Below are 16,366 nucleotides of genomic sequence, written 5' to 3'. Positions count from 1 at the left end.
TGATGCTGTGAAAGTGCTGCACTCAATATGCCAGGAAATTTGGAAAACTCAGCCATGGCCACAAGACTGGAAAAGGTCAGTTTTCATTCCAATCCCAAAGAAGGGCAACACCAAAGAATGCTCAAGCTACCACACAATTGCAGTCATCTCACAGGCCAGCAAAGTAATGCTCAAAATTCTCCAAGCCAGGCTTCAACAGTATGTGAACCATGAACTTCCAGATATTCAAGCTGGATTTAGAAAAGGCAGAGGAACCAGAGATCAAATTGCCAACATCTACTGGATCATTGAAAAATCAAGAGAGTTCCAGAAAAACATCTACTTCTGCCTTTGACTGTGTGGATCACCACAAACTGTGGAAAATTCTTGAAGAGATGGGAATACCAGACCACCTGACCTGCCTCCTGAGAAATCTGTATGCAGATCAGGAAGCAACAGTTAGAACTGGACATTGAACAACAGACTGGTTCCAAATCGGGAAAGAAGTACATCAAGGCTGTATATTATCACCCTGCTTATTTAACTTATGTGCAGAGTACATCATGAGAAACACTGGACAGGATGAAGCACAAGCTAGAATCAAGATTGCCAGGAGAAATAACAGTAACCTCAGATAAGCAGATGACAGCACCCTTATAGGAGAAAGCAAAGAAGAACTAAAGAGTCTCTTGATGAAAGTGAAAGAGGAGAGTGAAAAAGTTGGCTTAAAACTCAACATTCAGAAAACTAAGAACATGGCATCTGGTCCCATCACTTCATGGCAATAAACGGGGAAACAATGGAAACAGTGTCAGACTTTATTTTTGGGGGCTCCAAAATCACTGCAGATGATGACTGCAGCCATGAAATTAAAAGATGCTTACTCCTTGGAAGAAAAGTTATGACCAACCTAGACAGCATATTAAAAAGCAGAGACATTACTTTGCCAACAAAGATCCATCTAGTCAAAACTATGGTTTTCCTAGTAGTCATGTGTGGATGTGAGAATTGGACCATAAAGAAACCTGAGTTTCAAAAAATTGATGCTTTTGAACTGTGGTGTTGGAGAAGACTCTTGAGAGTCCCTTGGACAGCAAGGAGATAAAACCAGTCCATCCTAAACGAAATCAGTCCTGAATATTCATTGGAAAGACTGATGCTGAAGCTGAAACTCCAATACTCTGGCCACCTGATGCAAAGAATTGACTCATTTGAAAAGACCCTTTGGGAAAGAGTGAAGGCAGAAGAAAAAGGGGACAACAGAGGATGAGATGGTTGGAGGGCATCATTGACTCAATGGACATGAGTTTGAGTAAACTCTGGGAGTTGGTGATGGACAAGGAGGCCTGGCGTGCTGCAGTCCATGGGGTCACAAAGAGTTGGACATGACTGAGCAACTGAACTGAACTGAACTGGTACCATTTTTCTAGATTCCAATTATATGCATTAATACATGATATTCATTTTTCTCTGACTTACTTCACTCTGCATGACAGACTATGTCCATCCATGTCCCTACAAATGACCCTGTTTCATTCCTTTTAGTGGCTCAGTAACATTCCATTGTATATATGTACACATCTTTATCCATTTATCTTTTGTTGGACATTTAGAACAGTATGGAGGTTCCTTAAAAAACTAAAAATATGAGCTATCCCATATAGTATTGCAATGCAAAATCCCACTACTGACCATAAACCATGAGAAAATCATAATTCAAAAGGACATGTACCCCAATGATCACTGCAACACTACTTACAATAGTCATAACATGGAAACAATCATTTTACTTCTTGATACACATACATTCTATCAACACTCTCCCTTTAGTTTACTGATGAGTTTAAATCTGAGAGAAAAGAAAAAACAACTGTGGGCTGCCCCATCTTTCCTTTTCTATGTCATCATTTTCAGCACAAGTGGTTGGCTAATACAGGGAAATAACGTGAGGAAGAAAGAACATGGTAGAGCTCCTTGATCATTTGTATTTCTTAGAATACAAATGTGTTCTTTCTGAAGTCAAATTTCTAATTCAAGTAGAAATATGTCCTTTGGGGGCTTATCAGTCATAGATGTAGTCTATGTACCTTCTATTCACTTTGAGTCTCACTGAACTCCCGGGTAGAGTTAATCCACCAGAATTCTGTGCTCATGGTATATCTCAAACTTATTCATGAATGAGGACATAGGAATGGCAGACAGTCATACTGTGTGTGCATGTCCTCTGGTCACAGGCATGCTCCATTGTCCCATCAGATTTCACTAACAAAAGATCAAAGATAAAATGACTAAGAATTGTAAGACAGAAACTTCTAAGCAAGAAACCAAATGCAAGGCCTTCCTGAGCATGGGGCCCTGGGCGACTGCAGTAGTCACACATCCGTAAAGTTGGCCCTGCTATGAACTCCTCGGTTCAGATCTCTCTTCCATGGATATATTCTCAGCCTCACTGCTTTCACAGTTGACTGAAAAGAGCTTTGTTGTTAGCTTATTCATTTGCAGTACCAACACGAGTCCATCACTAAGCAGCAAAGTGTGGAGCTGCTGGAGTTCCTTTGTTAAAACCCTATCTGGTAACTAAGTTTATGCCGAGACTTCACTTGGTTATGAATCTGTAGGGAACACAGATATAAGCCTCCAAGATCTCCCTTCAAGGAAAGGTTTGTTGCCCCAGCTCTCAGCTCCGTTAGGGTCTGCCTGAAAGAGGACGGCTTAAATCGGATCTGCTGCAGAAAGCCACCTTTTCCAAGGTCATACTTTTCCTGGGCTGGCCCACAGTCAATGACAGATCAAAATTCAGGAATAAAGACTCAGACATCCTGATCCAATGAGAGTAGAGTTGGCAGACAAAATACTGCATGGGACAAATATTGCATGGGACATACTTATGCTAAAAAGTTGCCTGTTGTTTATCTGAAATTCAAATTAACTGGGTATCCTGTATTTTTATTTATTAAATCTGGCAATCTTAAATGGGGGACAGCTCTGAGGGGTTGTCTCTGGGGGCACCTGGAAGTACCCTCCAGGCTCTCCCAGGCCTGCTTTGCTGTCCAGTTTCTCTCTCAGCCAAATCCTGCTCCTTTTCTTTTTTAAACAAACAGCTCTCATGCCGAATTCTATCTCAAAGTCTGTTTCTAGAGAATCCAATGTGCATTAACACTGATATCCAAACCCTGACATCTTGTGATCTCTTGAGAAAGTTGCTCAGTCAAATCTGGGCAAAAATTCAGGATTGTTCACCATCTACTGAGGCCTAGCAGAACTACTGAAGCTGGAAATACTCGGAAGAAAGGCTTCAGAACACAGAAAACAGATTTCACAATTGGATTTTATGACTTTCACATCACTATGAACACTTATTCACACACACGCACTATCCATTTTTAATGCTTGCATGCCTGCTAAGTCGTTTCAGTCATGTCTGACTCTTTGCAACCCTATGGACTGTAGCCTGCCAGGCTTCTCTGCCCATGGGATTCTCCAGGCAAGAATACTGGAGTAGGTTGTCATTTCCCCCTCCAGGGAAACTTCCCGACCCTGGGATCAAACACAGGTCTCTTACTTCTCCTGCATTGGCAGGCAGATTCCTTACCACTAGCGCCACCTGGAAAGTTCATCCATTTGTAATAGAAGTTAGCAAAGGATGTTAAAGTTTTAGACTAAAGCAATTGATAATTGTAGTTTTTTTTTTTACTGATTTCTTGAGGGTTTTTTTTTAATTGTGCAGGAAATCAATGAAGACTCATTACCTTAAAAAGCAGATACATGAACCCTTAAATTCCTATTTGTTTTTGGTTATGAATCAATAAATGATCATGACTAAGAATTTGGCTTCTGGGGTTGAATGGAGATGAATGCATATCCTGAGTTTGTCACTTACTAGCTGCATGATTCCTGGCAAATTATAACTTTTCTAAGTCTCGGCATACTCATTTGCAAAATGATGATAATAATCATACTTAGTCCAGAAGGTTATCATAAATTTTAAAAGAAATAAAGCATGTAAAACACTTAGCTCATGGCTTTTTCAATAATATTTTTATTAATAATGTTTTTTATTGTTAGAAGAAAGGGAAAATCTTTCTTAGTGCATGGTTCTTAATTGGCAATAACCATGAGGGGCCAAGTATATTTTCTTGGCTATATTAATAGTTCATTTATTCTCTTTATTTTATAGGAGTCTTATTCTATTAATGTAAATTCTCACCTCTAGCAAAAATGCTGAAATACATATTAAGTTGAAAATGTTATTAATATTACAATGATTATTCATACAGTGACAATAGTTATGTTAGTTTTATTTTCTTCTCAATATAACTGTAGGAACACTTTTAAAAGACAGGACACTAGTCTAACTAAGAAAATAAACCTAATCCAAATGATTAATGCCTAATAGCAACCAAGTAGTAGACTTGATTCTTCCTTTATGTTAAGGCAAAGATGTATTTTTTCCACATCTTAGTATTTCTTTTTTCTTTACTTGATATATGTATATATTGTGAAAGAATTTCCTCCATAGAGTTAATTAACCCATCCATCATCTAACAGATTTACTTCTCTTAGTGTGTGGGAACATTTAAGTTTTATTATCTCAGCAAATTTCAGTTATATAATACATTTTTCCAACTATAGTCACCAGGTTACACATGAGATCTTCAGAACATATTCATCTTATAACTGAAAGTTTGTACCCTTTTAACAACCTCTCCCTAGTTCATTAGACATTAGCAAGCCATTAGCAAGCACCATTCTACTCTGTTTCTATGAGTTTGACTTTTTTTTGTTGTTGTTGTTATTTCACATGTAAGCGAGATCATGCAGTATTTGTCTTTCTGTGTCTGGCTTATTTCACATAGCGTAATGCTTTCCAGGTTCATTCATGTTATGCCAAATGATAAGATTTCCTTCGTTTTTAAGGCGTAAAGACATTCCATTGTACATATATACCAACAATTCTTGATCCATTCATTCAATGAGACATTAAGGTTGTTTCCATATCCTGGCTATTGTGAATAATGCCACAATGAAGATGGGAGTATAATATCTCTTCAGGATAATGGTTTTCTTTCTTTTGGATATATACCCAGAAGGGGATTGCTGGATCACATGCTGGCTCAGTTTTTCATTTCTAAAGTTAATATTTCTTTAAAAAGAAAAAAAAAAGGAGAACAACTGCTTTACAATGTTGTGTTAGTTTCTGCTGCACAACAAAGTGAATCAGCTGTATATATGCATATATTTCTTCCCTCTTGAACCTCCCTCCTACATCCCCCCAACCCACCCTTCTAGGTCTTTACAGACCATGGAGCTTTCTTAATTGTACAAATATGGTAGCTCATTTTCAGGGAAGTAGTAACAGACAAGGCAGAGTAGGAGCTCTTTTTTAGCATGGGTTGGTCACAGTGACTATGGAAAGGTTACCCGGAAGAGCTGCTAAAAAGTATTTGTAAAACTGTGAATTGGTGCCTTTTAAGTAGATGCATCACAATCTTAATGGATTTGTTATTGTCTTCAGGATAGATTTTTTGTGTTTGTTTTTGTTTTTATTTTTATTCTTTTACAATACAGTATTGGTTTTGCCATACATTGACATGAATCCACCACAGGTGTACATGCGATCCCAAACATGAACCCCCCCTCCCACCTCCCTCCCCACAGGATAGATTTTTAAAGTTTGCATAAAATATATGGGTTTGAAGATTAAAACTCTCATGATTCTCATAGAAATCCTTTGATGTGGTCTGGAGAAATATTGATATACCTATATTAAATATATTAAATAGGAAAAACACAGAATCTAGGGGACAACTGCTATGTGGATAAAGAATGTTGCCTGCAGTTTCAATAAATAAACGATGTTTCAGCCATAAAGCCATCAGCCACCACCACTGACACTGACAGTGCACCCTGAGGAAAATTCAGGATAGAGAAAAACAAGCTGTTGCCCTCAAGCCATCAGCCACTGCAGCTGCACCCCTCCCCCACTATGGTGCACCCTAAAGGAGTTCAGATGGAGAAAAACAGGATACTGGCCCAATATAGTTAAGGTGCATATCGAATGAATAATTTCAGTAAATGCAGAATTTGCATCTTCCCATACATAAAAAAGCATTAAAACAATTAACTTGAGATGTCTCAGATTTTTTTTTTTTAATAATTCAGTTCAGTTCAGTCGCTCAGTTGTGTCCAACTCTTTGAGACCCCATGGACTACAGCACGCCAGGCTTCCCTCTCCATCACCAACTGTTGGAGCTTGCTCAAACTCACGTCCATCGAGTTGGTGATGCCATCCAACCAACTCATCCTCAGTCATCTCCTTCTCCTCCTGCCTTCAATCTTTCCCAGTGGCAGGATCTTTTCAAATGAGTCAGTTCTCCACATCAGGTGGCCAAAGTATTGGAGTATCAGCTTCAGCGTCAACCCTTCCAATGCATATTCAGGACTGATTACCTTTAGGACTGACTGGTGTGAGCTCCTTGCAGTTCAAGGGACTCTCAAGAGTCTTCTGCAACACCACAGTTAAAAAGCAACATTTTTATAATTAGCAGTAATCTTTTGATGTTTGTCTAGCTGGGTGTTTTTGTTTTTTTTTTTTTTCCAAAATTCCCATATATTCTGGCTCTTCCCTTATCTCTTTAGAGCAGTCCCTTAGAGCTATTTGAGGGGCTATATCCCAGGCTTAAGGGCTCAGTAAATCCACAGAATAAAACATAATTCTCAACTTTCAGGTTATGCTTTTCTTTTTTTTTTTTTTTTCAGTCAATTGCTACCTCAAATAAGCTCCATCAGTCTTCTGATAAGATGACAGTCATCCACTATCCCAGTCTTTGCCCAACCTGCTTGGTCAGAAGAAACTCTTGTTGTACTACTTTTGGAGATTCTCAGATGATGGCTAAGAATTTATATTTTTGACATGTGTTTCAGATGATTTTTATGAGACTAGTTTGGGGAAGCACTAACCTTCTTCATACTCTATTTTGTTTTAATAAATAGTTCCCTTTGGCTCAAATTCAAGCTACCTTACAATCGCACAAAACAATTTTTGTGCCTCATAGAGACTACTTGTCAGATGGAATAAATTGAAAAAAGAAATAGAGAATCCAGTGTTAAAGACACAGGCCTTTAAATATGTCTATAAATCCAAGAAAACATTTGCACTGGGAAGTAGAGCTACCCTCATAAGCCTTTATGGGCTTCCCAGGTGGCTCAGTGGTAAAGAATCTGCCTGCCAATGCAGGAGACCCAGGTTCAATCCCTGGGCCAACAAGATCACCTAGAGAAGGAAATGGCAACCCACTCCAGTATTCTTTCTTGGGAAATCCCATGGACAGAGGAGCCTGGCAGGCTACAATCCATGGGGTCACAAAGAGTTGGACCCAACTGAGCACATGCACACACGCACCAGCATTTATAATGTGTGACTCTTAATGCATTCATGATTTTACTTGTTCCTGGTCTTATTCATTCAGTTACTCATTCATTAAACAAACTTTTACTGGGCATTTACTCCACACCAAACATTATACTGAGAATTATACAAGCATTATACTTAAAAATAGAGAATCAAATCAAGTGTATTAAAAGATTCCCCTACTTCAAAACATTGCAAATGGTCAGACCCTTAAGATGAACTGCTTTTTCATGTATTCCTACAGATTTTTAGCTAAAGTGCTCTATAATTCTCAACCGTGATATCCAGCAAAAAAGGTATTTATCATAAGCACATGCACTGAAAAGAATCTCTTGCTCTTTATCCCATTTTGTCCTTTTTAAAAAATAGAATATGCTAAGAAATTTATTGGCTAAAGTAATACCTCTATTGTACAATAAAGGGATTGTTTTTCCAAGAAAATCAATCAAATGCTTTCATAACTTGTTACTAATAATACTAATATAGAATAATGGGTAAACTAGTTTGGGTAACTTCCCAAAATAATTGGGTTTTCCAGGAACATTACGGAAGATAAACAGCAAGATCAATAAGTCCTGAGGTTGCAGGAGTCATTATTGATTTATGACCTTGCTTACTTCCTAGCAAAATAATTGCTATAGAGCAATTGGCTCTTGTTTACAAATCATGATAAACTTGTGAGAATGTCTTTCCTAGCTCAAAGTTTAAACACTAGAAAGAAGTGATTTAAAAAGTTTATTATTGTGCTGAAATTCATAATTAGTAATACCTACCATTCATTCAAAAGCAGAGACATTACTTTGCCAACAAAGGTCCATCTAGTCAAGGCTATGGTTTTTCCAGTGGTCATGTATGGATGTGAAAGTTGGACTGTGAAGAAAGCTGAGTGCTGAAGAATTGATGCTTTTGAACTGTGGTGTTGGAGAAGACTCTTGAGAGTCCCTTGGACTGCAAGGAGATTCAACCAGTCCATCCTAAACAAAAACAGTCCTGAATATTCATTGGAAGGACTGATGCTAAAGCTGAAACTCCAATACTTTGGCCATCTCATGTGAAGAGTTGACTCATTGGAAAAGACTCTGATGCTGGGAGGGATTGGGGGCAGGAGGAGAAATGGATGACAGAGGATGAGATGGCTGGATGGCATCACTGACTCGATGGACATGAGTTTGGGTGAACTCCATGTGTTGGTGACGGACAGGGAGACCTGGCGTGTTGCAGTTCATAGGGTCGCAAAGAGTCAGACACGACTGAGCGACTCAACTGAACTGAACTTAACCATTCATCGAGCGCTTATTTTATGGCACATGCTTTATGTTGAGTATAACATTTCTTTAAATTATGAAAACAATCCTATAAGAACTATTGTTATCTTTATTTCATAGGTTAGAAAAACTGAAGTTCAAAGAAGTCAAGTAACTTGTCCAAGGGCACATATACCACCCAGAAAGTTGCAGAGCTGGGATTCAAATTCAAGCGTTCTTTCTCATGCTTTGATGTTTCTAAAGATCATACAGGCTTGGCCTAGAATTAATAAATTTAAGGTACTTAAAATGCTTGGCAGACACAATCAATTATTTGCATATTTGTGACATCACTGCAGCTGTTATTTGACAGTAGAATTCTCATCACCATTTCCAGAATATCAACATTCCTGGAAAGACATATCTGAAGACAGACAATGATCAAGCAGTCAAAGATTCATGAGAATAAATGACATGTGGCTTGATTAGTGATTGTTGATGCTAGTACTGACTCAGTATTCAGTATTAATTCAAATATCTTCCTGACCAAGGATTTCCTTTTTAATTCACTCCTTCTTAGCTATGCACCACTTTGTATGGCTGTCCTTCTTTAGAGCTCATTGAGTTCTACTTAATTTCTCCCAACCATAGACAAGCCCTCTGGAAATGCCACTGATTCGCAGCTGTAATACTTAGATCAGTTTATATCCCAGTAAGATAAGTAATGAATTTTTGTAGTTGACCTTGTTTGACTGATATGCATCTAATATGCTGAGAAATTAGATGGCTTTCTGAAAGTCTGAGGCAAGGGTGAACATAAAGTGAAGTCTTTATCTTTGTCTTCATTCAATAATGAGAGCCTTTACATAGTCTACAAATGCTTTGCAGCCATTACAATAGGAATAATATGAGAGTCTAAAATAGAAGAAGCCTCACATGGTACCTATTCTCTTAACACTCATCACTGATGATTGGTTGAGTATCAGAGACTATACTCCTTTACATTTTCCATCCAAAGGAGCACAAGATTGGACATTCCCAAAGAAAGAACAAAGGCTTGGAAATGGGTTGATTTCTCAGTTTCTACATTCTTCACTCCTTGAAATTCTTGCCTTCTTTTTCTCTCATTTTTCAGGGACAAGAAGAGACCAGAGATACTAAAACCATAGACAGGACTTTAGAGAATTATGTAGCAAGAATATATACCAGTGCTTTGTACCAAGATAGGAACAGGAGGGTAGATGAGTTACTCTATGATTTTTCATATCACAGAGTACATGATATACTCTACATAAAGAGGTAAGTTGCTTGTCCTTCATTAGACGCTAAGATCACTGAAGACAGACACTGCATCTGTTTTACTTACCATTTTATTCCTATCATATCAAATAGTGTCTGACACATAATGGACAATCGGTAGATACCTGTTTAATGAACTAATACAAGAGAAAGTTATCTTAGACATTATGTATATGCATTCTCCCCAACTCCCTAAACCATGAGAGGCTGAGTGGTAATTGGGAAGGATTCAGAACTTGAATTTCCAAATTTCATCATCATTCTATGGGAAAAGCAGCAGAATTAACTTAGCCTTGGATCCTCTTCTTGTCACCTCCATGGGAGGAGGGTGAGGCATTGTACAGTTTATTTCAATTACCTAACCAAAATCACTGCAGATGGTGACTGCAGCCATGAAATTAAAAGATGCTTACTCCTTGGAAGAAAAGTTATGACCAACCTAGATAGCATATTCAAAAGCAGAGACATTACTTTGCCAACTAAGGTCCATCTAGTCAAGGCTATGGTTTTTCCAGTAGTCATGTATGGTTGTGAGAGTTGGACTGTGAAGAAGGCTGAGTGCTGAAGAATTGATGCTTTTGAACTGTGGTGTTGGAGAAGACTCTTGAGAGTCCCTTGGACTGCAAGGAGATCCAACCAGTCCATTCTGAAGAAGATCAGCTCTGGGATTTCTTTGGAAGGAATGATGCTAAAGCTGAAGCTCCAATACTTTGGCCACCTCATGCAAAGAGTTGACTCATTGGAAAAGACTCTGATGCTGGGAGGGATTGGGGGCAGGAGGAAGAGGGGACAACCCAGGATGAGATGGCTGGATGGCATCACTGACTTGATGGACAATGAATCTGAGTGAACTCCGGGAGATGGTGATGGACAGGGAGGCCTGGCGTGCTGTGATTCATGGGGTCGCAAAGAGTCGGATACAACTGAGCGACTGAACTGAACTGAACTGAACACGAGTTTATCATGAAGCTAATTGAGTTTACACAGTTCCTTTCCAAGGCCACAGAAGAGGCCTGAACAATATATTCACAGCACATATTCTTGTAAAAGTTACAAAATAAGATATTTTAATAATAGTTGGTTAACCACTGACTACTTTTATGACAATTTCCTTTTGTCATATTTACACTTGTATCAGGGTAGCAATGATGTGGCCACAGACATTTTTTGGGATTCTGTTAAAGGGATCTTGAGTTGGGTTTACTTTTCATGTAGAGTTAGTTAAGTATATTTACGTGCGAGACAGTCACTTCTGTGGAGAGTTAAGGTAATGTTAGCCAATCAAGAGTAAGCCTGGCTTCCAGAAATATTTCCATCACTCGTTATGCCAACAAATACAGCATTGCTATGCCAGTGCAGAGCCAGAGGTTGTAATGGAACAAGGACATAATAATCTTTAGACCCTACAGATCCTAGATCTGTCTCTGGCTAATAACCCTCACACCAAGGTAATATACCCATGTCAGGATATGTTCCACAGTGATAGAAAGGTAGCATTCCACTGTAAACAATTTCCCTTTTCTTATCAGTTTCCTTCATTGCAGCTGTCTGTCTTGCCCTCATTGGTTACTATCCAGGATTCCTTCTCCATCTAAAGATAGAATAATTTTACTAAGATTATTAATAATTATGGATATTAATTATGAAAATTAAATACTAGCATCAACACAGACATAGAGAACAAACTTGTGATTGCTAAGGGGGTGGGGGGGAAGGGCAGGGATGGATTGAGAATTTGGGGTTAACAGATGCAAAGTCTTATATATAGAATGGATAAATAACACGGTCCTACACACAGGGAACTATATTCAATATCCTGTGATAAACCATAATGGAAAAGAATATGAAAAAGAATATATATATGTATGTGAATATATACACCTGAATTACTTTGCTATATAGCAGAAATTAATACCAAATTGTAAATCAACTATAATTTTTTAAAGTGTAAAAATAAATAAATAAATGTTAGAGTCAACAGTGATCAAGTGAATAATACTTCACTTGTATTTCATAAGGTATAACCTTTAGTAAACTTAAATGATGTATATGTCTATGGTTAAAGGGCAAGTATATGTGTACCATGAAACATTTGCATGTTTGAGAAATATAGTGTTTCAGGCAGGCTGTGAATTGATGGGTAGAAAAAGCACATAAACATATAAATATATACTTAAGATAGAAATTCTCAATTATTTTACCAGGGTGATAGAAAAAGGTGACTACACAGAGCATGAGCAGATATAAATCTTTACAAGATTTTGCCTTCATGGCAGCTTTTCTATGGGTTATGGGACTGCCTGTCATTTTCCATGCAGGTAGAGGCTTTCTGCTGCTGCTGCTAAGTCACGTTAATCATGTCCGACTCTGTGCGACCCCATAGATGGCAGCCCACCAGGCTCCCCCATCCCTGGGATTCTCCAGGCAAGAACACTGGAGTGGGTTGCCATGTCCTTCTCCAATGCATGAAAGTGTAAAGTGAAAGTGAAGTCGCTCAGTCGTGTCTGACTCTTCGCAACCCCTTGGACTGCAGCCTACCAGGCTCCTCTGTCCATGGGATTTTGCAGGCAAGAGTACTGCCTTCTCTGAGAGGCTTTCTAGAATGGATAAATAATCAAGAGCTTGCTATCCTACTTTCTTTTGAATTTATGTATTTACCTTACTGTTCCAGGAGTACTTACACCAATGACTCCACTTAATGAATTTTTTTTTATAAACATGAGGCTTCATGATGTGCTGGGTATTTTCCATTGCCTGACCCAGATCTCCACCTACTCTGTGCCCAAGGAAACTGGCTTGTGAGAACAATAGCAGTGGGCTTCTTTGCCCTCTGGCATCTGGTTGGCTTCAGCCAATGAGAGACCTGGCTGAGATGGGAATATGGGAGAAGAATGAAGTAGGGATATTTTTATTTCCCTTTCTTTCTCTCTACGGGATCACCATGGGTTGGCTACTTTTCTCTACTGAAGGCCACAACTTCTTTCAGTCAGTCTTCTTAGTATACATCTCCTCTCTGAGTTCCAACAAGTGTGCCCTTCTTTTGTACTTTCAGGCCAGAGGGTGCTTATGGGTCTCACTATTGCCAGATGTAAAGAACTACATTGCCCTTTGTTGACTTTTTTTTTAATCCCTTGTGCCTATTCATTTGCAACTATTCTTTTTATTTAATAAATAAATACATGAATAAATTTAAAAACTATAAATAAACTTAAACTATAAACTTAAAATCATAAATTTTAACAAATAAACAATACATTTAAAATAAATAAACAATAAATTTAAAATAAATAAAATTTTAAAACAAACAATAAATTAAAATTTTAAATAAATAATATTTATAAATAAATAAAGTGTTTAAATAAATATATTTAAAAATAAAAAAGGAAAGAAATGTTAAATGATAAAAATATATTTAAATAAATAATAAAGTTTATTAAATTCTCCTCAAATTGCCCAGTTTGAGTAGGTCTTTTATTTTGCTGACATGCTATCCAAAACACCTAGTTTTTTAAACAAACTCAGCCCCAGCAAGGGCACATGGTCATCCTCATGAGAGGGAACAGAGTCAGTGCCTAGCGACCCCCAAACCCCATCTCGTCTCATAGTGCTCCAGGGTCACAAAAAGCCTGTACTCCCACAAAAGTACCCCTTGGCTCAGGGTTTTAGAAAATGTCAGACCTCTGTTTTAGAGAAAGCAGGAGGTACAATGTACAATTGTAGAAGACAGTGTTATAACTAGGAAGCAATATAAAGAAGAAACATGAAAACCTTGGTTTTACATTTTGAACATGAATGAACACACTTTATATTTCTTATGTAGCTTATTATGTAAAGTTTTTTACTCAAAACTGATGATTGTTTTGCAATATAGAAAAAAGGCAACTGACAGCATTAATTATATTTATGTACTATAGTCTAAAAGGTGGACCATCTCAGCAAAATTAGTTAACAGTTTAGTTAACATCACTGTCAAAACACTTTAAGCAACCAAAACTATTTTTAAAATAGTGCAATTATCTAGCAATCAGTAAATGAGGCATTATCAGTAAACTGGTAAAAGGAATAAAGATGTAACATAGAATTGGAAGTCCCTCACATTGGAATAAAATCCTTCTGCTTCCAGCTTCTCAAAGCCAGTGACCAGCAATGACTGTGGTTGGAATTATTTTTGAAAATAAATAATGAATATAAAATTAACCTTCTACTCTAGAGTCTTACTTTTTAAAATTTATTTTTAACTGGAGGACAATCACTTTACAATATTGTACTAACTTCTGCCATATAACAATGTGAATCAGCCAGAAGTATACATATGTCTCTGCCCTCTCAAAGGGCTTCCCTGATAGCTCTGTTGGTAAAGAATCTGCCCACAATGCAGGCAATCTGGATTCAATCCCTGGGTTGGGAAGATTCTCCTGGAGAAGGGAACAGATACCCACTCCAGTATTCTGACCTGGAGAATTCCATGGGGTTGCAAAGAGTCAGACACGACTGAGCGACTTTCACTTTCTTTCCTTCCTCTCCAACCTCCTGTCTCACCCCTCTTGGTCATCACAGAGTACCGCGTTGAGCTCCTGTAGAGTCTTACATTTGTAAGTCTCCAAAGATAAGAAAGCCTTCTTCAGCGATCAATGCAAAGAAATAGAGGAAAACAACGGAATGGGAAAGACTAGAAATCTCTTCAAGAAAATTAGAGATACCAAGGGAACATTTCATGCAAAGATGGGCTCGATAAAGGACAGAAACGGTCTGGACCTAACAGAAGCAGAAGATATTAAGAAGAGGTGGCAAGAATACATGGAAGAACTGCACAAAAGAGATCTTCACGACCCAGATAATCATGATGATGTGATCACTAATCTAGAGCCAGACATCTTGGAATGTGAAGTCAAGTGGGCCTTAGAAAGCATCACTACGAACAAAGCTAGTGGAGGTGATGGAATTCCAGTTGAGCTGTTTCAAATCCTGAAAGATGATGCTGTGAAAGTGCTGAACTCAATATGCCAGCAAGTTTGGAAAACTCAGCAGTTGCCACAGGACTGGAAAAGGTCAGTTTTCATTCCAATTCCAAAGAAAAGCGATGCCAAAGAATGCTCAAACTATAGCACAATTGCACTCGTCTCACATGCTAGTAAAGTAATGCTCAAAATTCTCCAAGCCAGGCTTCAGCAATACGTGAACCATGAACTCCCTGATGTTCAAGCTGGTTTTAGAAAAGGCAGAGGAACCAGAGATCAAATTGCCAACATCCGCTGGATCATGGAAAAAGCAAGAGAGTTTCAGAAAACATCTATTTCTGCTTTATTGACTATGCCAAAGCCTTTGACTCTGTGGATCACAATAAACTGTGGAAAATTCTGAGAGAGATGGGAATACCAGACCACCTAACCTGCCTCTTGAGAAATCTGTATGCAGGTCAGTAAGCAACAGTTAGAACTGGACATGGAACAACAGACTGGATCCAAATAGGAAAAGGAGTACATCAAGGCTGCATATTGTCACCATGCTTATTTAACTTCTATGCAGAGTACATCATGAGAAATGCTGGACTGGAAGAAACACAAGCTGGAATCAAGATTGCTGGGAGAAATATCAATAACCTCAGATATGCAGATGACACCACCCTTATGGCAGAAAGTGAAGAGGAACTAAAAAGCCTCTTGATGAAACTGACAGAGGAGAGTGAAAAAGTTGGCTTAAAGCTCAACATTCAGAAAACGAAGATTATGGCATCTGGTTCCATCATTTCATGGGAAATAGATGGGGAAACAGTAGAAACAGTGTCAGACTTTATTTTGGGGGGCTCCAAAATCACTGCAGATGGTGATTGCAGCCATGAAATTAAAAGATGCTTACTCCTTGGAAGAAAAGTTGTGACCAACCTAGATAGCATATTCAAAAGCAGAGACATTACTCTGCAGACTAAGGTCCGTCTAGTCAAGGCTATGGTTTTTCCTGTGGTCATGTATGGATGTGAGAGTTGGACTGTGAAGAAGGCTGAGCGCCGAAGAATTGATGCGTTTGAACTGTGATGTTGGAGAAGACTCTTGAGGGTCCCTTGGACTGCAAGGAGATCCAACCCATCCATTCTGAAGGAGATCAACCCTGGGATTTCTTTGGAAGGAATGATGCTAAAGCTGAAGCTCCAATACTTTGGACACGTCATGTGAAGAGTTGACTCATTGGAAAAGACTCTGATGCTGGGAGGGATTGTGGGCAGGAGGAGAAGGGGACGACCCAGGATGAGATGGCTGGATGGCATCACGGACTCGATGGACATGAGTCTGAGTGAACTCCGGGAGTTGGTGATGGACAGGGAGGCCTGGTGTGCTGTGATTCATGGGGTCACGAAGAGTCGGACACGACTGAGCGACTGAACTGAACTGAAATCTGCTTTTTATTCTTTTTCTTTTACTTCTCTTTACCACACATT

This window comes from Ovis aries, chromosome X, assembly GCF_016772045.2.
Source record: "Ovis aries strain OAR_USU_Benz2616 breed Rambouillet chromosome X, ARS-UI_Ramb_v3.0, whole genome shotgun sequence".
NCBI classification, from domain to species: domain Eukaryota; kingdom Metazoa; phylum Chordata; class Mammalia; order Artiodactyla; family Bovidae; genus Ovis; species Ovis aries.
Note: the sequence above shows the minus strand (reverse complement) of the source record.